Genomic DNA, 25,441 nt, shown 5'->3' with positions numbered 1-25,441 from the left:
GTTGCAATGAATGTACTTGATATCAAAGATGTAATATGTCAACTGTCATTTATGTACATATGGACTGAATGTTGTCAAAATTACTTTTTTAGTGCGTGACGAAGGCCCAATAAGGCCGAAAACGTTTGTGCAAATACATTGCCGCTTTTTCCAATGAAATAAATTCACGGAAAAAAGAAAGATAACCCTCTTCTGTGATTTTTGTATTTCCAATATTACGGGTGGGGACCCTATTCACAGCACCTAAAGAGGCAGGTAGCCACAAAGTCTGGCAAATAATGTTATAGTTATAGTCAGTACATTAAACAGTCAATAAGATTAATATATTTAAAATATATTTATTAGCTATTGATTATCTAAATATTGTATACACTTTTCCTTTAGCTAGTTACATTTAATCTCATTGAAAATGCTCCATATTTGTTAGCCCTACTAATTTTTTCCTATCTACTCTTTAAGGTTCTTGGACTTTTGTATTATGGTTCCATACAAGCTTTACGTTGTACAGCACTGTAATGCAGCAACTACATATGTCTGTGGGGTCATATTGTGCCTTTGTATACATCAAATCTCAAGAAAAGACACCTGTTGTTGTTTTAGTTCTTTCAGATTCATACCTAAGGAAAACAGTAGTGGCATGCTTCACTGGGTGCCTTTTTATGTTGGTATTCATGCCTAGACACGGCTTCTTCTGGAGAGCATCTCCATAAGATGATGCCATGTACAGAAGATATATAGTGGCACACAAACTGCCAATGGCTCTGTAGTTGTCGTAGGGACTCCATGTACTACCATTCAGTTTCCATGCATAAACTGCTCTGTCATCTGCAAAAGGTCTTATATAGAGTTGAGCGAACACCTGGATGTTCGGGTTCGAGAAGTTCGGCCGAACTTCCCGAAAATGTTCGGGTTCGGGATCCGAACCCGATCCGAACTTCGTCCCGAACCCGAACCCCATTGAAGTCAATGGGGACCCGAACTTTTCGGCACTAAAACGGCTGTAAAACAGCCCAGGAAAGGGCTAGAGGGCTGCAAAAGGCAGCAACATGTAGGTAAATCCCCTGCAAACAAATGTGGATAGGGAAATGAATTAAAATAAAAATGAAATAAATAAAAATTAACCAAAATCAATTGGAGAGAGGTCCCATAGCAGAGAATCTGGCTTCCCGTCACCCACCACTGGAACAGTCCATTCTCAGATATTTAGGCCCCGGCACCCAGGCAGAGGAGAGAGGTCCCGTAACAGAATCTGGCTTCATGTCAGCAGAGAATCAGTCTTCATATCATAGCAGAGAATCAGGCTTCACGTCACCCACCACTGCAACAGTCCATTTTCATAAATTTAGGCCCAGCACCCAGGCAGAGGAGAGAGGTCCCGTAACAGAGGATCTGGCTTCATGTCAGCAGAGAATCAGTCTGCATGTCATAGCAGAGAATCAGGCTTCACGTCAGCCACCACTGCAACAGTCCATTTTCATAAATTTAGGCCCAGCACCCAGGCAGAAGAGAGAGGTCCCGTAACAGACAATCTGGCTTCATGTCAGCAGAGAATCAGTCTGCATGTCATAGCAGAGAATGAGGCTTCACGTCAGCCACCACTGCAACAGTCCATTGGCATATATTTAGGCCCAGCACCCAGGCAGAGGAGAGAGGTCCCGTAACAGACAATCTGGCTTCATGTCAGCAGAGAATCAGTCTTCATGTCATAGCAGAGAATCAGGCTTCACGTCACCCACCACTGTAAGAGTCCATTTTCATAAATTTAGGCCCAGCACCCAGGCAGAGGAGAGAGGTCCCGTAACAGAGGATCTGGCTTCATGTCAGCAGAGAATCAGTCTGCACGATATATACTGCGTTGTGGGATTGTGCACCCGCCCTTATGTCCACCTCGACTTTTTCCTACGATACCGCTACAGCTGATGGGATTGTCTCTAAAGTGACAGCCTCCAGTGACTTTCTACATATCTCGCATAGCGAGGTTAAAACTAGGGATCTCGAAAGAGAACATAAAAAACTTACTGGTTCTGAGCTCCACTGTGCTACTCTAGCTGAATACTACAAGAATGGCTTGATACCACGTGGACTGAGAGTCCATCTTAGACCGAATCTTTTCCCAACTAACAAAGACTACTGCGACAAATTTGAAACAATACTTAATAAATGCTCGATGGACATCATTGTCCTTAGCATAGATTATCTACAAAAATCTATTCTTGAGTCAAAAGATAAAATCGTGGCTATTGAGACACAGCTTTCAGCTACTATTCCCCCTCAGGAACTCAGTGATCTCAAAAATCAAATTGATAAAACTCTAGAGGAGCATCGTAAATATATAGAACAAACCAAAAGGTCCAAATACATCCGTGATACAGAAGACTACCAGTTAAACCGTGTATACAGATGGCAATGGCAAGAACAGAATACATATGGACACTATCCCAATGCAGATTACGCATCCTCCTCCTCGGGCAGCGAAAGACCAAATTACCGCAGACAGCGTTTTTTCAACCGGCGCGGGAATCGATCCCGCCGAAAGCAAAGAGGATACGGAGGGGACGACACTCTAGTCGAAACAGAGATACCGTCAATGCAGACCAGGTCCCAGGTAGTGACCTAGTCATTAATATCTCTTCTAGAACTCTATCTCCTGCTGAAATATCGGTTCTCTCGAAAGGTCTCTCCTTCTGTCTTATCTCTCCCTTACATCAGTTTGATCTCACCCAAGATCTACATAGATTTTATCGCTCATTGCGACTAAAAGCGTTTTTTGCATTGTCAACCCCCAGTGAAATAACTATTAGCCAAGATAATCTATCTGTATCACACCTGGGTCTTAAAACCAGAAGTACTTTCATGCCCCCTAAATCTGATCATAGTGTTGAAGCCTACATTGACCTCGTTGACAAAGAAATACGACAGGTACTAGAAGCCCAGAAAAAAGGCACATATCCAACATTTAAGAATTTATCTAATATTGAACATATAGCTCTCACGACTTTGACTAACGATTCTAACATCACAATCAAACCCGCTGACAAGGGGGGCGCCATAGTAGTGATGGACACCAAATATTACATCAATGAAATTCAAACCCAACTCTCAGATACAGCAACATATGAGTCAATTCCATCCAATCCTACTTTTAAAATCCAGAAAGAAATCAATTCATGTTTAGATTCTGCTTTACAACAGGGCATAATTGATAAGGCCACATTTGATTTCTTACACAATGACCACCCGATGATGCCAGTACTGTATACACTCCCCAAAATTCACAAAAATCTAGAAAAACCACCAGGACGGCCAATTGTAGCCTCTACCAACTCACTACTCTCACCTCTGTCTATTTATTTAGAAAAAATTCTGACACCACTGATCAAAAAAACTGACTCATTCCTTTTAGATACCAGCCATTTTCTAAACATTATCTCTGCTATTGGTCCACTACATTATGATACATTTTTGGTAACACTCGATGTGTGCAGCCTGTACACCTCCATACCTCACGATGGGGGTGTACAGGCCGTTTCCAATATTCTTGAGACCTCCTCTTTATCTCTTGTACAACAGAAATTCTGCATTGATTTACTACAACTAGTCCTACGACGGAACTATTTCATGTTTGGCGACGAATATTATATACAACGGAAGGGTACAGCGATGGGGGCCAATGTAGCCCCCCCATACGCAAATGCGTTCATGGCAAACTTCGAGTCAACACATGTATATTCTCACCCCACCTTTCAACACCATTGCAAAATATGGCGCCGTTACATCGATGATATCTTCCTGGTGTGGGAGGGCACTCGCGATTCGTTCGACCAATTTTTCCACTTCCTCAATAACATCACAGCAGATTTACGATTTACGGTTACCATCAGTAAACATTCAGTTCATTTTCTTGATACACTAATAGTCAAGACAGATGGTAAACTAACAGTGGACTTATACAAGAAACCCACTGATAGAAACACCCTCCTTCTCTTTTCTAGTAACCATCCTCACAATACAAAAACATCCTTACCAAAGTCCCAATTTATGCGAGTCAGACGAATCGTGATTGAACCCCACACCAGGGAGACCCGTCTACAAGAAATGTCTCAAAGATTTCGCACACGCGGTTATCCGCAATCACTTTTAGACACTGAACTTAAACAAACATCTCTACATGCCACCTCTATTGATAAATCAAGCAACAAACTAAATCCTGTTCCACGAATACCATTTATCACAACCTACCACTCACTGGTACCGAAGATACATCAGATCATCCGTAAACACTGGCCATTGCTTAAAAAATTTCATCTAGAAATTTTAGAATTCTCATACCCAATGAGAATGTGTTACAAGCGCCCACGTAACCTTAGAGACTCCTTAGTTCATGCCGATATTGGCCCACAAAAACCCAAATTTATACAGCCTACTCTGGCTCCTCGGAAGAATGGGACGTTTCCCTGTTTAAATTGTGCGCAATGTACCAACGTGAAAAAAGGCAACACATTCTCTCATCCACACTCTGGCAAAATTTACAACGTTAAAGGCTATTATACTTGTGCTACATCCTATGTAGTCTACATGATTAAATGCCCATGTGGTCAGGCATACATTGGCGAAACCTCCCAATCCATCCGTGACCGGATCAGTAAACATAAATCTGACATTAGGTGTAAAAAAACTGAACTTCCCATACCCCATCATTTCTTACAGTCACAACACACAGTTAGCCAGCTACAATTCCAGATCATTGATCACGTACCAATGCCAAGACGGGGTGGCAACCGCAAACTGTTATTGCGGCAACGAGAGTCCTTCTGGATTTACGAACTAAAAACTATCACACCATATGGATTAAACCGGGAGTTTGATCTATTAATCTAAATTAATTAATCTGGTAGGACCAATATGATACATGTATTGATATATCTTTTAATGCAGTTCTCGATCATAATTGTCTTTCTAACCATATACTCCTTTTTTTATCTCCTGTTTCTCCATCCAGACGCGCTGACACTTAGGTGTAGGTAGGCCTATAAACATAAATATATGTTGTCTTTTATTACAATGTTGTTCCAAAATACTTTAACCCCTTTAAATTAATTCTCTTGGAGGTTAATGGATATTACATAATGGCTGTTAGGGTGGCCAATATTATAAATGTCATTGTTTCTATTATCCAATAACAACTGTACTTTATAAACCGACTCTGTTTGTATATATACTACCCTCATTTCTCCGATTATTTTATTTTATTTTGTACTAATACGTACTAATCCATATCTGTAACTAATCCAGACATCCAATGCGATTTAGAAGAACTGAGACCAGAAATTCAATTTGACGATGATACATAGTACAACAACTCAAGACACAAGATGTATAACGACTTGCACTATGAAAAAGGAACGACTCGACTATTTGCTAATTTTGATCATATTTTACATAAGTCTTAGTCAAGTTCTTCTATATCTGATGATATTGTTTATTTCTCTGTATATGCTGCCACCTTATACATTAATATGCCGCTGCTTACTTCATCACCTAATGCTTTGGAGCTATGTGTATCTCCGTGGACGATACCATTGATCACATCTACGCATGCGCCATCTACTGATCTGCGCTTCAATACAATACCAGACGCCTAGTAATGACGAGTCATCTATGCGCCTTGCGTTCCACACACACGCGACGCGATCTGATGACGTTGCGTGATGACGACAGACGCCGCTCCCCACGTGTCTGCTCATTATAAACGAGCAGCACAACGTTAGTCCTCACTATACCACCAACGATTACACATCGCTCCATAAGCATATTGGTAAGACTTTGATTATCATTTCTCCTACTTTGGTCTTGGACTGTATTTTAAATGTTAAATGTATACAAACTTCCTAGATATATAACTTTGCTCCTCTGATAATATATGCATTATATGGCTGAATTTGCATTTATGATTGACCCAATATCTTTGTGGTGGACAACTTGAGCTATATGGGAGATAGCTGGTCATGCATGATCGTCCTTTCACTTTTCATTTCCTTACTTTTGTGGCCAGGCCTTAATCATATACATAGTTGCTTATATCTAAAAGAGCTTTTAGTCCTGGTTCCAATCATAATTTTCTAGTATCTATACTAATACATTATACTGCCTTAAGCAGATTTGGATTCCTTGACCAGCTCTCGCCCTGTGGCTCACTTTCCCCACCATAAGCTATATCAACACCCATTCAGCTGTATCACTCACGATTTTCCTCATTATGTGGACTTTTATCTCTCTTTACTTTACTTAACTACTTCTCAATGTCCGATTACTGTATTCCAACAACCTAGTGATGTCATGTATATTTCTTTGTATTGCCTACAGGCCGTGACCAAGGTCCGGTTAGGACCGAAACGTTGGCCCTGCTTTTTCAGTTCTTTCTGATACAATATCTGTTGGTGTTGGATACAATAATAAAAATACAATATTTTTTTGAAAACTAAATAATGATTGAGTGTGCCGTGGATTTATATACTATATAGCAGAAAATCAGGCTTCACGTCAGCCACCACTGCAACAGTCCATTGTCAGATATTTAGGCCCAGCACCCAGGCAGAGGAGAGAGGTCCCGTAACAGAGAATCTGTCTTCATGTCAGCAGAGAATTAGTCTGCATGTCATAGCAGAGAATCAGGCTTCACGTCACCCAACATTGGAACAGTCCATTGGCATATATTTAGGCCCCGGCACCCAGACAGAGGAGAGGTTCATTCAACTTTGGGTAGCCTCGCAATATAATGGTAAAATGAAAATAAAAATAGGATTGAATGAGGAAGTGCCCTGGAGTCCAATAATATATGGTTAAGGGGAGGTAGTTAATGTCTAATCTGGACAAGGGACGGACAGGTCTTGTGGGATCCATGCCTGGTTCATTTTTATGAACGTCAGCTTGTCCACATTGGCTGTAGACAGGCGGCTGCGTTTGTCTGTAATGACGCCCCCTGCCGTGCTGAATACACGTTCAGACAAAACGCTGGCCGCCGGGCAGGCCAGCACCTCCAAGGCATAAAAGGCTAGCTCTGGCCACGTGGACAATTTAGAGACCCAGAAGTTGAATGGGGCCGAACCATCAGTCAGTACGTGGAGGGGTGTGCACATGTACTGTTCCACCATGTTAGTGAAATGTTGCCTCCTGCTAACACGTTGCGTATCAGGTGGTGGTGCAGTTAGCTGTGGCGTGTTGACAAAAGTTTTCCACATCTCTGCCATGCTAACCCTGCCCTCAGAGGAGCTGGCCGTGACACAGCTGCCTTGGCGACCTCTTGCTCCTCCTCTGCCTTGGCCTTGGGCTTCCACTTGTTCCCCTGTGACATTTGGGAATGCTCTCAGTAGCGCGTCTACCAACGTGCGCTTGTACTCGCGCATCTTCCTATCACGCTCCAGTGCAGGAAGTAAGGTGGGCACATTGTCTTTGTAGCGTGGATCCAGCAGGGTGGCAACCCAGTAGTCCGCACAGGTTAAAATGTGGGCAACTCTGCTGTCGTTGCGCAGGCACTGCAGCATGTAGTCGCTCATGTGTGCCAGGCTGCCCAGGGGTAAGGACAAGCTGTCCTCTGTGGGAGGCGTATCGTCATTGTCCTGCCTTTCCCCCCAGCCACGCACCAGTGATGGACCCGAGCTGCGTTGGGTGCCACCCCGCTGTGACCATGCTTCATCCTCATCCTCCTCCACCTCCTCCTCATCCTCGTCCTCCTCGTCCTCCAGTAGTGGGCCCTGGCTGGCCACATTTGTACCTGGCCTCTGCTGTTGCCAAAAACCTCCCTCTGAGTCACTTCGAAGAGACTGGCGTGAAAGTGCTAAAAATGACCCCTCTTCCTCCTCCTCCTCCTCCTGGGCCACCTCCTCTTCCATCATCGCCCTAAGTGTTTTCTCAAGGAGACATAGAAGTGGTATTGTAACGCTGATAACGGCGTCATCGCCACTGGCCATGTTGGTGGAGTACTCGAAACAGCGCAACAGGGCACACAGGTCTCGCATGGAGGCACAGTCATTGGTGGTGAAGTGGTGCTGTTCTGTAGTGCGACTGACCCGTGCGTGCTGCAGCTGAAACTCCACTATGGCCTGCTGCTGCTCGCACAGTCTGTCCAGCATGTGCAAGGTGGAGTTCCACCTGGTGGGCACGTCGCATATGAGGCGGTGAGCGGGAAGGCCGAAGTTACGCTGTAGCGCAGACAGGCGAGCAGCAGCAGGATGTGAACGCCGGAAGCGCGAACAGACGGCCCGCACTTTATGCAGCAGCTCTGACATGTCGGGGTAGTTGTGAATGAACTTCTGCACCACCAAATTCAGCACATGCGCCAAGCAAGGGATGTGCGTCAAATTGGCTAGTCCCAGAGCTGCAACGAGATTTCGCCCATTATCACACACCACCAGGCCGGGCTTGAGGCTCACCGGCAGCAACCACTCGTCGGTCTGTTGTTCTATACCACGCCACAACTCCTGTGCGGTGTGGGGCCTGTCCCCCAAACATATGAGTTTCAGAATGGCCTGCTGACGTTTACCCCGGGCTGTGCTGAAGTTGGTGGTGAAGGTGTGTGGCTGACTGGATGAGCAGGTGGAAGAAGAGGAGGAGGAAGCCGAGAAGGAGGAGGTGGCAACAGGAGGCAAAGAATGTTGCCCTGCGATCCTTGGCGGCGGAAGGACGTGCGCTAAACAGCTCTCCGCCTGGGGCCCAGCTGCCACTACATTTACCCAGTGTGCAGTTAGGGAGATATAGCGTCCCTGGCCGTGCTTACTGGTCCACGTATCTGTGGTTAGGTGGACCTTGCTACAGATGGCGTTGCACAGTGCACACTTGATTTTATCGGATACTTGGTTGTGCAGGGAAGGCACGGCTCTCTTGGAGAAGTAGTGGCGGCTGGGAACAACATACTGTGGGACAGCAAGCGACATGAGCTGTTTGAAGCTGTCTGTGTCCACCAGCCTAAATGACAGCATTTCATAGGCCAGTTGTTTAGAAATGCTGGCATTTAGGGCCAGGGATCGAGGGTGGCTAGGTGGGAATTTACGCTTTCTCTCAAATGTTTGTGAGATGGAGAGCTGAACGCTGCCGTGTGACATGGTTGAGACGCTTGGTGACGGAGGTGGTGGTGGTGTTGGTGGTACATCCCCTGTTTGCTGGGCGGCAGGTGCCAACGTTCCTCCAGAGGCAGAGGAAGAGGCCGAGGCGGCAGCAGCAGAAGAGGTAGCAGGGGGAGCCTGAGTGACTTCCTTGGTTTTAAGGTGTTTACTCCACTGCAGTTCATGCTTTGCATTCAGGTGTCTGGTCATGCAGGTTGTGCTCAGGTTCAGAACGTTAATGCCTCGCTTCAGGCTCTGATGGCACAGCGTGCAAACCACTCAGGTCTTGTCGTCAGCACATTGTTTGAAGAAGTGCCATGCCAGGGAACTCCTTGAAGCTGCCTTTGGGGTGCTCGGTCCCAGATGGCGGCGGTCAGTAGCAGGCGGAGTCTCTTGGCGGCGGGTGTTCTGCTTTTGCCCACTGCTCCCTCTTTTGCTACACTGTTGGCTCGGTCTCACCACTGCCTCTTCCTCCGAACTGTGAAAGTCAGTGGCACGACCTTCATTCCATGTGGGGTCTAGGACCTCATCGTCCCCTGCATCGTCTTCCACCCAGTCTTGATCCCTGACCTCCTGTTCAGTCTGCACACTGCAGAAAGACGCAGCAGTTGGCACCTGTGTTTCGTCATCATCAGAGACATGCTGAGGTGGTATTCCCATGTCCTCATCATCAGGAAACATAAGTGGTTGTGCGTCAGTGCATTCTATGTCTTTCACCGCTGGGGAAGGGCTAGGTGGATGCCCTTGGGAAACCCTGCCAGCGGAGTCTTCAAACAGCATAAGAGACTGCTGCATAACTTGAGGCTGAGACAGTTTCCCTGATATGCATGGGGGTGATGTGACAGACTGATGGGGTTGGTTTTTAGGCGCCATCTGTGCGCTTTCTGCAGAAGACTGGGTGGGAGATAATGTGAACGTGCTGGATCCACTGTCGGCCACCCAATTGACTAATGCCTGTACCTGCTCAGGCCTTACCATCCTTAGAACGGCATTGGGCCCCACCATATATCGCTGTAAATTCTGGCGGCTACTGGGACCTGAGGTAGTTGGTACACTAGGACGTGTGGATGTGGCAGAACGGCCACGTCCTCTCCCAGCACCAGAGGGTCCACTAACACCACCACGACCATGTCCACGTCCGCGTCCCTTACTAGATGTTTTCCTCATTGTTATGGTTCACCACAACAACAAAAATATTATTTGGCCCAATGTATTGTATTCAAATTCAGCGGGATATAAATTTGAGGCCTAGTATTTAGGCGCTGGGTGACCGGTATGGATTTAGTGACAGAATTAGACTTGGAAATGCACAGTAGCGTGTGTGTGAAGTTATTCTGAATGACCCTATGTGCACCTTGAATATTATATACCCTTTTAGGGATAGATTTTAAATAGCTCTGATATAGCAGAAACCATTAAATTATGAAATTGCTAAATTGGGAATTGTATTTCAACCCAGAACAAAAAATGTGCTTTGACGGACACTAAATAACTTGCCCATCCACAACAGGACAGCGGTAACGACAGATTTAGCGGGATATAAATTTGAGGCCTAGTATTTAGGCGCTGGGTGACCGGTATGGATTTAGTGACAGAATTAGACTTGGAAATGCACAGTAGCGTGTGTGTGAAGTTATTCTGAATGACCCTAAGTGCACCTTGAATATTATATACCCTTTTAGGGATAGATTTCAAATAGCTCTGATATAGCAGAAACCACTAAATTATGAAATTGCTAAATTGGGAATTGTATTTCAACCCAGAACAAAAAATTTGCTTTGACAGACACTAAATAACTTGCCCATCCACAACAGGACAGCGGTAACGACAGATTTAGCGGGATATAAATTTGAGGCCTAGTATTTAGGCGCTGGGTGACCGGTATGGATTTAGTGACAGAATTAGACTTGGAAATGCACAGTAGCGTGTGTGTGAAGTTATTCTGAATGACCCTATGTGCACCTTGAATATTATATACCCTTTTAGGGATAGATTTCAAATAGCTCTGATATAGCAGAAACCACTAAATTATGAAATTGCTAAATTGGGAATTGTATTTAAACCCTGAACAAAAAATGTGCTTTGACAGACACTAAATAACTTGCCCAGCCACAACAGTACAGCGGTAACGACAGATTTAGCGGGATATAAATTTGAGGCCTAGTATTTAGGCGCTGGGTGACCGGTATGGATTTAGTGACAGAATTAGACTGGGATATGGCCAAAAAATAACCACACTATTGCTGGTTAAATGCACTTGGTGTGACAGCTTGACCAACCACACTACTGAGGGTTAAATGCACTTGGTGACGGGCGCAGCTTGCCCCTGATGTAGTATATGGCCAAAAAATGAACAGACTATTGCTGGTTAAATGCACTTGGTGTGACAGCTTGATCAACCACACTACTGAGGGTTAAATGCACTTGGTGACGGGCGCAGCTTGCCCCTGATGTAGTATATGGCCAAAAAATGAACAGACTATTGCTGGTTAAATGCACTTGGTGTGACAGCCAAAAAATGAACAGACTATTGCTGGTTAAATGGACTTGGTGTGACAGCTTCACCCTGATGTAGGCTTTAGCCAAAAAACAACCACACCATTGAGGGTTAAATGCACTTGGTGACAGGCGCAGCTTGCCCCTGATGTAGTATATGGCCAAAAAATGAACAGACTATTGCTGGTTAAATGCACTTGGTGTGACAGCTTGACCAACCACACTACTGAGGGTTAAATGCACTTGGTGACGGGCGCAGCTTGCCCCTGATGTAGTATATGGCCAAAAAATGAACAGACTATTGCTGGTTAAATGGACTTGGTGTGACAGCTTCACCCTGATGTAGGCTTTAGCCAAAAAACAACCACACCATTGAGGGTTAAATGCACTTGGTCGCAGCTTGGATGCACTTGGTCGCAGCACCGCACAAGACACAAAATGGCCGCCGATCACCCCAGAAAAAAGTGACTGACAAACGGTCTGGGCAGCCTAAAAACAGTGAGCATTTGAATTTTAGCAGCTCAATGATGCACAGCTGCAGATCGATCGATTAATCAAGTCCTTTGGAGGAGTTAATCTGCCTAATCTCGCCCTACTGTCGCAGCCGCAACCTCTCCCTACGCTAATCTGAGCAGAGTGACGGGCGGCGCTATGTGACTCCAGCTTAAATAGAGGCTGGGTCACATGGTGCTCTGGCCAATCACAGCCATGCCAATAGTAGGCATGGCTGTGACGGCCTCTTGGGGCAAGTAGTATGACGCTTGTTGATTGGCTGCTTTGCAGCCTTTCAAAAAGCGCCAAGAAAGCGTCACAAAAGCGCCAAGAAAGCGACGAACACCGAACCTGAACTTTTACGAAAATGTCCGGGTTCGGGTCCGTGTCACGGACACCCCAAAATTCGGTACGAACCTGAACTATACAGTTCGAGTTCGCTCATCCCTAGTCTTATACTGTAGCTATACAACTCTATTAGAAGAATATTTTGTAATTGGTACTATTTCAATGTTTGTTTTTATGATACCTCTTCTGTATCTTTATTTTCATTGTGGTCGTGGCAACCAAGTACGTGTCTGTCCTACCTGAGTTACCCTACCCCTAAGCGGTCAGAGTTGTGCCGTGACCGTGTCGTGGAGGGACGCCTGAAAGAGGGCATCCCCTTTGAGAGTGACAGGAGAAAAGGGTGGGTGGGAGGGAGGACTCTGCACTACGTACGTTTGTGGGAGGGCGCCGGCCGTTGAAGTAGGTGGCCAAGCCCCTCCCACAAATACAGGCCAATGAATCGGCCTTACACTTGTGGTCGTGGCAACCAAGTACGTGTCTGTCCTACCTGAGTTACCCTACCCCTAAGCGGTCAGAGTTGTGCCGTGACCGTGTCGTGGAGGGACGCCTGAAAGAGGGCAAAAGACATACTGGTAGGCAGAAGAGTTTTATTGCAAAAGATGTTACAAAGCTAAAGTTTGAAAGGCTGCCGACATTTCGGTTTCAGGGTGTGGTATGTAGCGGTTGAAACAAGACGAGTGCCAACGCCCCAGCCTCTGTATGACATGTGCAGGCACTTGGTTCTTGGAGGCCGCGGATGCCGCGCCTATGCGGAACGAATGACCCGAAATGGTGGCAGGGTCGCCACCCGTGCTGGCCACTAGTGACCTGACGTGGGATATGAACTGCTGGGTGGTGAGCGGCACCACCCCGAAGGGTAACAGAGGACTGTTCGGCCCGGCCCCGGACAAGGCGGACCGCAACCGACGAAGCACCGTGACGGGACACCATTGATGTGCTGTGGGAAAGTAGGATATCGGGACAGGGGGTCCGCACTGGGAGGTCTTGGACGTCTTGAGGAGCAAAGTGAACCCGTCGGAGTTCTGGACCAGTTGGCTGACCGTGAGGAAATTGTCGCTGCCTGGTAAACAGGTGAACTCCCCAGGTCTTAGGAAGCCGTAGAAGGCCAAGTAGATGGCGGATTTAAGTACCAGGCTGGCCAAAACCCCGAAAGGATTACCGTCCAAGGCATCAGACAGTTTGCGGAAAAGGGGGCCGGTGACCGGCTGCCTGCGTGTTTGGCTTTGAGGCCCGCACTTGCTCAAACCCTTGAGGGCGGCTTTGACAGTGTGTAAGGTGAACACTGATGCTAGCTCGGGGTTGCCAAGAGAGAGAAAGTGTTGCACTCCCGCCAGGTATGACCTTACTGTGGCGTGGGAGAGCTTGCGTACAGAGTGGCAATACCCGATGAACGCCAAGATGTACTCTGGAAAACTGGAGTCCTCCTGAGGACATTCTCCTCGAAACTTGCAGAACGTCTTCCACCCGGTGTTGTACGCCCTGGTCGTGTTAGGCGAGAGGGAATGGCGTATTAGAGCGTGGGCCGTCCCAAGGTGATCGGCTACACTAGCCTTAAGGACTCGAGAGGAGGGATGGTGGCGCCTGTCGCATCTGCCTCTGGCATTATCTGGAAGAAACGGGAGAAGTTAGCCCTCGACAAGGCGTCAGCAGCCCCGTTCTGCGCCCCTGGCACGTGCGCACTAAATATATGAAAGTGGTGCTGCAGGGAGAGCTGCACCAGCCGTCTGAGAAAACACATGACTTGGCTGGATTTTGACAGTCCACTATTGAGAATGTCCACTACGGCTGTGTTGTCAGTCACGAACAGAACAGACTGACGTACCCAAACCTTGCCCCAAATGTGTGCGGCTACCACAATGGGGTACAGCTCGAACAGCGCCGAGGTCTGGAGGAAGCCTGGGATTTGTCCCACCTCGGCAGGCCATGCGTCTGCCACCCAGTGGGTGCCGAAGATGGCGGCAAACCCTGAGCCCGCAGCTGCATCTGAAAAGACTGTAGGTGACTGACACGACAGCTCGGGTACAAACAAGGAGACCCCGTTCCATTGGCTCAGGAAATGATCCCACATGTGGAGGTCCGCTAGGGCTAGACTGTCCAAGCACACCGGGCTGTCCTGTTCTGGGGCGGAACTCAAGAGCGCGAGTAGGCGGGATATGAAAGCTCTGCCCTGTGGGATGATGCGCATGGCGAAGTTCAACATGCCCAGAAGAGACTGAAGGTCCGCTTTAGTGACCACGGTCGTGACTGCGAACCTGTGAATGACTCCTCTAATCCTCGTTAACTTGTCCTCGGGCAATCTAGCTAGCATGCGCTGGGAATCTAACTCGATGCCAAGAAAGGTGATGACTGTGGCCGGGCCTTCTACTTTCTTGGGGGACACCGGGACATCTAATTGGGAAAAGCACCTAAGTAACTTGCCCAGCCCTAGGGGGAGTGCCCCTGGCCTCTCAATCAGCAGGAAGTCATCCAGGTAGTGGATGACAAATTCACAGAGGACTACGTGTTCCAGGATCCAGTGGAGTGCCTGAGCCAACTGATCGAAGAGCCAGGGGCTACTCTTGGACCCGAAGGTGAGTTTAGTGGAGAAGTAGTACAGGCCTTTCCACTTGATGCCGTGCCACTGCCAGAGGGCTGGCATGATGGGAAGCAACTTGAAGGCATCTGATATGTCGGCTTTGGACAGCCAGGACCCTGGGCCCGTTTTCATGATGATAGCGATAGCCTGGTCTATTGAGGCATATCTCATGCCCACTTCCTCCGAAGGAATAAGGGAGTTGAGACTGGGGACCTGGGAGCCGTGTGGGGCCGATAAGTCGATAATGAGTCTCTCCTTCCCGCTGAACTTGCCTGTGACTACCCCCACGGGACTGACTCTCCAGCGTTGAAAAGGGGGCATACCAAAGGGACCGATTAAGAACCCCTTGCTCAACTCAGCTTCTATGAGTGCGTCTACCGAGGCGGGATTTCTTTCTGCTGACTGAAGATTTTTGCACTCGTGTGTGGACTCTGGAGTCGTGATCAGTCCCGTGTGGAAACCCTCGTGAAATCCTGTCACCAGGAACTGAACAAACCCAGGGTTGTGGTGGCCTCGCAAGAATTCTTGTAGACGGCTGATATTGACCACACTCATGTAGCTTTTTACGGATTTTAATGAGCAAGCTACTCGGGGGTGAGCCCTGAAACAATTGGTACAGATATGCAACAACCGGCACTGCCCAAAATTACAAGAGGCGTAGTTAAAGTTGTTGCATATCTGTGCCCTACCAAGCTGAATGATGGGCCGGCCCAGCTTGTCTACTGAGCTGGGGGGCCTGAAGACCTCAAGAGGACCAGCTGCCGAGCTGGAGGGGTAGGACGCCGTGCTGACGGCGGACTTGTCGCACCACTCAACCGAGTGGAAGATAGATTGACAGGCGGAACAGGAGGGAGCCTTCAGACCTGCAAAGTGTCTGCAGAAAAGCTCAGTGTCCAGGTTGGACCAGTCAGTGACGTGCTGAAACTGGGAGAGAGCCGCTGCCGCCTTAGCTGCAAATGAGCAGTGGTAGTCGTAGAACGCGGTTCCTCCGTACCTATGACCCAACTCTGTGACCCTGAAGAGATAATGGTCTAGTTCCTCCCTCCTGTCCGGCCTGGCAGTGCAAATGACATCCCTGAAGAGACTAAATGCCATAACGAATTCCGGGATGGACAATTTGCGGTTGAGCCGGTGGTCGCGGCTCCTTAATACCACTGACACTTCTCCACAAGCTATGACCCTATTATCAGAGAGGTCCCTAGATGCGATCAGTAGAGACGCAAGATTGACATCCCTACCCTCCAGGATGTCCTTCCTGATGTTGAGAGGGACATAGTGGGAGGGAGTCACGTTGGGGACGGACTGGGCAGAACGAATGTCTGCTGTGGCGGAGGTGGAGGCGACCGGAACCTCGAGGGAGGAAACTGGTGCAACTGTGCTGCGAGCCTCGATGGACTCCAACCTCGCCTGCATGGATGTGACGGCCGACGTCAAGTTGTTTAGCATGACGTGTAATTGAGTTAGCGATGTTTGCATCGTAGTTGCAGGGGGATCATTGGCGCTGGATGCCAGGGAGTCTCTCCACAGCCGATACAGTTCAGCTTTCCTAGCGGTTGCCGGGAAAGGAACGCCCCGCTTTGTCAACTCCGCCATCAGCCTAGGAATTGTCCAATCGCGTAGGGACGGTGTGCTGCCCCTCTCGGATGCCTGTGCCACGACCTCGTCCACCGACGCGTCTACAATGTCCGAAGCACGTGACATAACGGCTGTAAAAGAGTAATGTAACATGACCGACTAGCCTGATGGTCGCCGGCACCCGTGCAGCTGTCTAACCACGTACCGAAAAGTGAACAATTGCCGTGAGGTATGCACACTGAACCAGAAGAGCCGTGAAGGAATGGCCAGGAACCGCCACCCGGGAGTCCATGCAAGGAGACCCGACGTACTTACCAACTGAGAATCCCTATGTACTGACTTGACGGAAGTGAAATGAAATGGAAAAAAAAAAAAAAAAAAAATGACCTGTACGTTGACAAAAAAAACACATGAGACCCCGGCCTGCGGCCAAGCACTTCCCATCCCCCGACGTGTACCTCACTACCTTGGTAGCCAAGGAAAAATCAATTGAGATCCCACCAACTTCTCTCAGACTAACCACTGTACAGAACCTGGAAAACAACAACGGAACAAATGCAAAAGAAACCAGTCAATGCGTGAGGCTCGATGCCAGGACGTGTACGTGAGGGGAGGTATGGTGACTGATGGGAGAAGGTGTGTGTTTTTTTTTTTTTTTTTTTTTGATGGAAAGAACCCCCTACCTATCTAAGCGGCACGGCGGCCCGTGCCAGACTTTACGTGAGCGGGGAGCGAGCCGTTGCCTGCACCGCTGTGTTCCATGGTAACCGCGTGGGGAACGCGGAGTTCCCTGGTACCATGAACCACGTGGGGATGGATATTGGCAACGGCTGGCAACCCCCGCAAACATGAAACGAGTGCCACGTGGAGAGCTGACGCATGTCCCTGACAGGGTGCTCAGTGCGGGGCCCTCTCTGTCCCTGGGTGGCGCCGTCCGCCGGCTGAGCACTCCTGCCGCGTGGGGAGCAGCGCAGCCCTCAGGCATGAGGTCGGCCCAGGGGGGCCCCTGGCGACGAGGGCCCCATCTTGCCGAGGCTAAGCGTGCCACGTGGGGGGCCTCACCGGTCCCTGATGGGGCGCCCAGTGCGGGGGTGCCCCCCTTACTCCATGGGGGGCCGCCTCCCGCCGGCTGGGCACCTCCACCGCGTGGGGAAACGGAGTTGCCCCCTGGCATAGGGGGGAGGCCTAATCAGACGTGCCTCCCCCCTTCTGTGTGAGACGTGCCACGTGGGGGGCGCACCACTCCCTGATGGGGTGCCCAGTGCAGGGGAGCCCCCCTGCTCCATGAGGGGCCGCCCCCCGCCGGCTGGGCATCCCCACCGCGTGGGGAGAAAAATGCGCCCCCTGGCAAATGTGTTTGTCGGCGCTCCACAGCTGTCTGCGCTGCCCACTAGGTGAGGGAGCGAGGCAGCGCAGGCTGTGTACCGGCCGTGAAGAGGGGGCGGGAGCGGGCGGGGAATTGGCCCTCATGTGACCACAGGCTCCGCCCCCCGCCGGAGAGCGGTGCCGAGCGTGAGCCTGGGCGGCGAAGGAGGGGGGTGCCGTAAGTGTGGCTGCATTCCCCCCCCTCCCCCCGGCGGCTGACAAAGTGCCGCATGTGGAACGCTGCAGGAGGGGTGAGCGAGACGCAGCGTATGGCGGCCCCTACATACCAAAGGGCCGACCATCGCACTGCTGCCTACACTTACCAAATCCACCAGACGACTGCCAGGTACGAGCGCACGCTTCCAAGGACTCTGCACTACGTACGTTTGTGGGAGGGCGCCGGCCGTTGAAGTAGGTGGCCAAGCCCCTCCCACAAATACAGGCCAATGAATCGGCCTTACACTTATACAAAAAGAAACATACACATCAAATATTTCAATATCTCCAAAACACCAGATACATTTCCATCTTACCCTAACCAATTATTTTATACTACTTTTTTCCTTTTTTTTTCCTTTTCTTCCTTTTCCCCCTTTCTTTTCCCTTTCCTTTCCATTTACCCTCCCACCACCCTTATGAGGGGGGACGTGTATAAAAAATAAAAATAAATAAATACATTTTTCATAAATCCTGCCCTAAAGTAATCATTTTTTCCAAAGATCCTCAATACTTTTTTCTTTTTTTCTGTGGCCCTCCATCAATCGTTCTTCCTTAATCAAATTATCCACCACTTTCCTCCATTGTCTCACTGTCGGAGGGTCTACCCTTACCCATTTCTTAAGTATAAGAAGTCTAGCTTGAAATAACACTTTGCAGAGAACCACTTGTATATCTCTATTTAGATTCAGATGTTTAATTGCCCCTAATATGCAAATCACCGGATCTTCGGGTATTTGAACCTTCAGAATTAAATATACAGTCTCCAGAATTTCCCTCCAATATCTAAACAACCTCGGGCATCTACAGAAACAATGTATTAAATCAGCGTTCTCTCTCCCGCATTTTGAACATGCATCCGAAGCTCTCACACCCTATGCACTACAAAAAACTGTGAGATCTTATGTGAGCCCCTATTGGAAACTATTGAGTAACTTCTGAGGGCATCTTCCCATTTATCTTCAGTAAGAGATTGAAGTTCATCCTCCCATTTTTTTCTAGCGAGTATTAAAATCCGTTTCTTTTTGATCTCCATCAATATCTTATATCTTTTTGCGGTTATACCACCCCTTTCCACCTCTTTAGTAAATTTGTGTATTATATCAGATTTTTCTATTTTATATTTGTCCTCCTGAAGGACTGTCCGCAGGGCATTCCTAAGCTGAAAATATTTATACATATCTTTTTGGGGAATCCCAAACTTGCTAACCATTGTATTAAAATCTTTCAATTTGCCCTGTTCCAATATCTGACTAAGGTATTTTATCCCTCTTTTTTCCCAGTCTATATACATCTTAATCGTTTGTAATTCCTTAAGATTTATATTTTTCCAAATAGGTGTATAATACAAAAACCCTTTAATCTCTAATATTTTTTTAATCTCCACCCATATATAGTTTAATAAATTCAGTATTCTATTACTTGTGCTCTTTTTACCCAATATACCAGATTCTAACACCTCCAAATAATTCCACTCTTCTTTCCACCCTAATCTGTTTATAACTTGTCTTCCCACCAAACCGTTTAAAGTACCTTTTATGTGACCATATTGTGATATTAAATAATAAAAAAAACTATTTGGAACAGCTAGTCCACCCTCGCTTACTGGGAGCTGCAACACTTCTTTCTTTATCCTGGGGATAGCACCTTTCCAGAGAAAATCCCCCATTAGGCTATCAAATAACTTAAAAATACTCTGCGGTAACCTCAGCGGGGCATTTTGGAGAACATAAAGTATTTTAGGGAGAAAAATCATTTTTATCAAGTTTACCCGACCCTGTATTGACATTGGTAAACGCCGCCAGATGTGTACTTTAGTCCTAAGTTCTTTTAGTAAGGGGAGTATATTTAATCTTTTGTATTCTGTTATATTTCCAGAAATTTGTATACCTAAATATTTGAAGTTGTCATGTTTCTCTAACACATGCACCCTTAAATCACTCTGTAATTGTGCGTCGCCTAACATCAACATGTGTGACTTCCCCCAATTAATATTTAATCCGGAAAAAAAAAAATAATCTATTATATCAATAAACTGATCCCCAGTGTTGTGCATAAATAATAAAATATCATCCGCATACATCAAAAGTTTTTCTTCTCCACCCTCATATTGAAAACCTTTAATCTCCCTATCATTTCTTATTATACTATTTCAATGTTGATTTTTATCTTTTAAGTATTACGTTCAGTATCCAAACATGTTAAGGAGAATATAACAAATCTAAAAAGTTACTACTAAATGCAAAGTACTAAAGCAAAGATATAGTAAGATTGGTGCTACCAAACATCAGTGTTTAAGTATATCACAATTTATAGTCACTAGCTAAATTCACTTCACACATATTGTAAGAATAATAAGTTTTTTTATTACAAGTTTTATGCATTTATTTATATGTTTCATGAGTTGAATAACAGAAGATAACATGTATATTTCCTTCCTAACCACTAGTGAACCAAAATGGTCATTGAACCAACATTTCCCTGGGCATCCCCCACATCAGGAAGGTCAATATGTTTAATTAGTCATCCACTCTGAAAAGCATGCCTTAACTGGATTGTGCTCGGACACACCATGAAATGCGACGTAGAACTGTTTACGATTATCACATAAAATTGTCTGATGAGATCTTTAGAATCATTCCCAAGAAAACATTCAAGCACAATCCATTTTAATAGGACACATTTTAATATGGCTGCATTTTATGTCTAGATGTTATTTTCAATGTTACTCTTGACTCTATTCATTTTGTAAAATTTGATTAATTCCTAAATCATATTAAAGTAGGATATTATGAAACCCCTTTTTTTTAAATCAGGGATTATAGCCACAAGGCATATCCATGTCCATATAAGTTACCATACAGATCATATACAGTCACAGTGATTGCAAATGATCAAATGACAAATGAGTGTCTAGACTTTCAGACCTACTAATAGGTTGCATTTTAAGTTAGAATTTACTTACTTTTACTATGTTGCTTATAAAAAGTGCCCCTTTCAGATGCATATGGGAGTATTTTAACAATGTGTAGCTAGATTTTCCTTTCCCTGGGGCAAAAATATTGTTTGGCACCAACCCCAACCTAAAGTGGTTGTCGAATGATGAATACTGTTAGTTAAATCCATCCCATAGTTATGATTTTTTTTGTGCTTACACTGATTAAAAAATGCTAATATCCCCAGATATTCTAGGAATAATGTTTCTGTTGAACAGCCTTTCTGCATCCACCTCAGAAAATGTGCTTAGGTGGGCACACATGCTCAGTCTTGCTTCTCTGTGGACCTTTGGGTATGAGCTGAAAGATGCTGAAGTTTAGAAGCAGCAGGCTCACCGCACCAGAGATCATTCACACTCCTGAAAAAGCAGAGAGAGAGAGAATTGAGAGTGAGAATGTGCATCCACCCCAGCACATTTAATGTCTTATTAGACCACACAATTTTGTGGCCAATTATTGTTCCCAATAATTGGCCCGTATAATTGAGCAGTCGATCAGCTGATAAACAAGCAAATGCTCATTTATTGATTGATGAAAGATGCCCAATTATCATCAGCATATCTCCCTGTGTAATCAGGGATGGGCTGCCAATAATCAACAAAAACTGAATGATGTCTTTGGTAGCCATCCATCCTTCTATATTTAGTTTCCATTGGCCTGTCTAATCAGGTCAATGTGTTATCATCCATCGGAGCTCGCACTGCCCGAACATTGTGCAGTGTAATAAAGCCCTTAGGATGAGTTCCCATCAGCGTTATGTATTCCGTTATGGCTTTCCATTATAACATGGTTATAAAGGAAAATAATGGAATCCATAATAAGACGGAAGTCAAAACGGAAGCCTTTAAGAGGCATTCCGCTTTGATCTGTCATAATAGAAGTCTATGGGAATCATAACGGATCCGTCTGGTTCCCATTATGCAAGACGGAAAACAAAGTCCTGTCGACAGGACTTTTGTCCGTTCTGGATAACGGAAACCAGATGGATCTGTTATGATTCCCATAGACCTCTATTATGACAGATCAAAGCGGAATGTCTTTTAAAGGCTTCCGTTTTGCATTCTGTCATAATACAAGTCTATGGGCAACATAATGGATCCGTTATGCTACTGTGGGGGTTTAGCTCTTCTCCGGGGGTCATTCTCACAGGTTACTTCACCAGACACGTATATAATGTCCAAACATTGCATTTATTGTGCAACACCAGCAACAACAAGATGACAAAATAATAAACACTCGCCCGTCCAGGCTCTAACTAAACACAAAGTTTCCTGACTCACCTAGGTCAGAGTTCACACCCCGTGAACTCATGCGGCTTTGTCAGCCAATGTCCCCCAACTCCAGGCTACCACCCAGCCTCGTGGCCCCTCAGCCTTGCCTGGCTGAGGCCACACTCACAGAGCCTCCAGGCCTCTGTCACAGTCTCTGTCCCAAGACAACACTTCCCCCTTGCTGACACCCTGGGAGGTGCTTTATGCCAGCCCTTATTATCTCCAGTTTGCCTCACCTGTGGTGGAATAGGGGTGTGGACCGCACTATCCACCCCTTCCTTTCCTCTAAGCTGCGTGAGACCTGTCACTGTCTCACATACCCCCTCCCTTTGTTCAAGCCCGTGAGGGTGAACACCTGCATAACCAAGGGAGGCTGGTGAGAGGGCATCCACCTGGCCTGGACGTGGGGAACAGCCACCCACCCTGCTCTTTGGCTGCTCCCAATAAGAACCGGCCCAGATTGGCTTTACAGCCACACTAAGTAACCCAGTGTCAGCGAGCACTAGCTGCCGCTGACACAGAAAATTACCGGTTCTTATTTCACAGAGGCCAGGAACCTCGGTGACACGTACCTTCCCCTTGTTCTGCCAGACCCACGCCAGCAGAGCTTGGTTTATCACCCAAACTAGCCTCTTGCCCAATCTAATCTGCTTAACGGCCTCAAGTGCCCATCTCATGGCCAGATACTCTTTTTTCCTCTTTCCCGGGTGATAATGATGCACTCTTTGATCCCTCTCTCTTTTTTGATCCTCTGGCTCCCGCACATGCGCCTCATGTCTTTTCTTGGACTGCTGCACCTCTTGACTGAACTGTTCCCAGTCATGGTCATGTCCCGACACTTTCTCCTTTGCTTTGCAGGGCTCCTTCAGCAGAGCATGCTTGCACCTACTCGCTTCTTTTACGTGCATCTGGGTCACTTCTTCCTTCTTTCCAGCAGTAGTTACCCCAGCTACGATGGCAGTTTCAGAGACCTTTGCTCCTTTAGTGGCTTTTTCCACTTTGGCAGCGGCTCCCTTTGGTTTAACTTTGGTCTCTGCAGCACCTGGGGACTTCACGTCAACCAACACATCGGCCTTAACTTTTTCAGCCTTTGTCTTCTCAAAGTCTCCAGTCTCTTTGACCACCTTCTCACCCTTCTCGGACATGGCACCATACACTTGCCCTGTTAATTCCTCCCCCTCTTTCTCACCGAGGCAGGAGGCACCAGGGTCTTCAGCAGACTCCTCGTCTTCTGTCATTTTCTCCAGAGGCTCACCCAGGACACTGTTCTCCTTTTGGGGAGGAGTCAGGAGATACAGCCCATCGTAATAGCCCGGATCCAAAAACTGATCGTTCACCTCCTCGTACTTCTTCCCCAGCAGGCTGCTGGCTATTTGGAAGGCCTTGTAGGCAGAGGGGACGTCTTCCAGGCCTGGGCTACACGCTACCACGGGTCTGTGGTCTTCGGCATCCACATCAGCCCCATCAACTGGTTCAGCAGAAGCATCTTCCATCTTCTCTGCCACAGCCAGCACCACAGTGCCACCATCTCCAGTCCCATTTTTAACAGGATCTGGCTTCATGACGTCTTGCAGAGAACTCTCCTCTTCAGGTTTCTCACCTTCCACCTGCTGCTCGAGAGCACCCTTCGATTTCTCCAACTCATCTTTTAAGCTCATGAGATTTTCCGTCTCTGCTCTGAGTTGCTTGTTCAGCCTCTCCAATTCAGCACGCTCATCAAGCGCTTCTTCCAGGGCTCTAGCCAAGGAGAGGGCCTTGGTCTCCTTTTCCCAAGCATCAGTCTCTGTTTGGTCACATTTTTCACCATATCGAGCGGAGATGTATTTCACTTCAGCTAGGAGCCAGTCAAACTTCTCCTGTTTGCAGCTGTACTGTCGTGTCAGGTCATCTATAACTGCCTGGACATGGGCCTCAGACACTAGGCTGACGTCACCCGACTTAATTCCCATCTCGTCAGATATAACTGTCTGGTTGCTACTAGTAACCACCTTTGTTTCGCAGGACCTTGACATGGTAGCTTCACTCTCTGGTTTGCTATCGGTCACAGCACATACGTCACCTATACCGCTCGTGTCATTATTAATTCTGACCTCTAGGGGCACCGATGAGCTAATCCCCACCTGGGACACTTCCTTAGTAACCAACCAACATTGTGGAGACGGCATTTCCACCTCTGGTACATGCGGTACACCCTCTAACCCCATCATATTTTCCTGCACTTTCAAACACTGAGCTGGAGCTGGGCTTTGCTCCACACTACTTATATGCATGTCTTCAAACCTTTTGATTAAGTCATATAGCGCTTCATGAAACATAGCAGATGCAGAAAATAAAGTTTCATCATCATTTACATTTTTATCACCAGGGGGCGCTTCTCCCCTGACCACAACCTGCAACGGAAAAGGTATATCACTGTTACCACATATTTCATATGACATATTTTCCTTATGCATTTCCGCACTTTTGTCACCATCACTTTTCACTTGACCAGCACCATTGTTTCCAATGGTCAATATTCTTTCCCCATGCAGGTCAAAGTGCAGCTCTCTTAGATCCTCACTTAAAGGGACAGGTACAGGTTCTGCAGGAGTTTCCCCACTATCTGCAGAAGTGTCTACCTTACCCCATAACAACGACACAATGTCCCAGCCCAACATCGCATCATATATGAACATATTTGTAACACCTGGTCCACAAAACCTAGTTCTTACTGGAGACTCCCCCTCAGCAAGAACCACCTGCACTTGCTCAGGCTCACTAACCATAGAAAACTGTGGAGACGGCTTATCTGCACCTAGTACATGTGGAACACCTTCTAGCATTGCCTCACTTTCAATCAACATCCCTGCCACATATACAATTAAGCCAGCAGGGTTACCTCTTTTCCTGATCACAGCCTGCAAGGGAAAAAGGGTGTTATCATTATCACTTAATTTGCATAACTTCACATTTTCATTAGGCAATGCAGATAACTTGGCACCATTGTTCTAGGTGTCACTTAGTCCCTTC

This window comes from Bufo gargarizans, chromosome 4 (assembly GCF_014858855.1).
Source record: "Bufo gargarizans isolate SCDJY-AF-19 chromosome 4, ASM1485885v1, whole genome shotgun sequence".
NCBI classification, from domain to species: Eukaryota; Metazoa; Chordata; class Amphibia; order Anura; family Bufonidae; genus Bufo; species Bufo gargarizans.
This window is presented reverse-complemented; position numbering follows the sequence as displayed.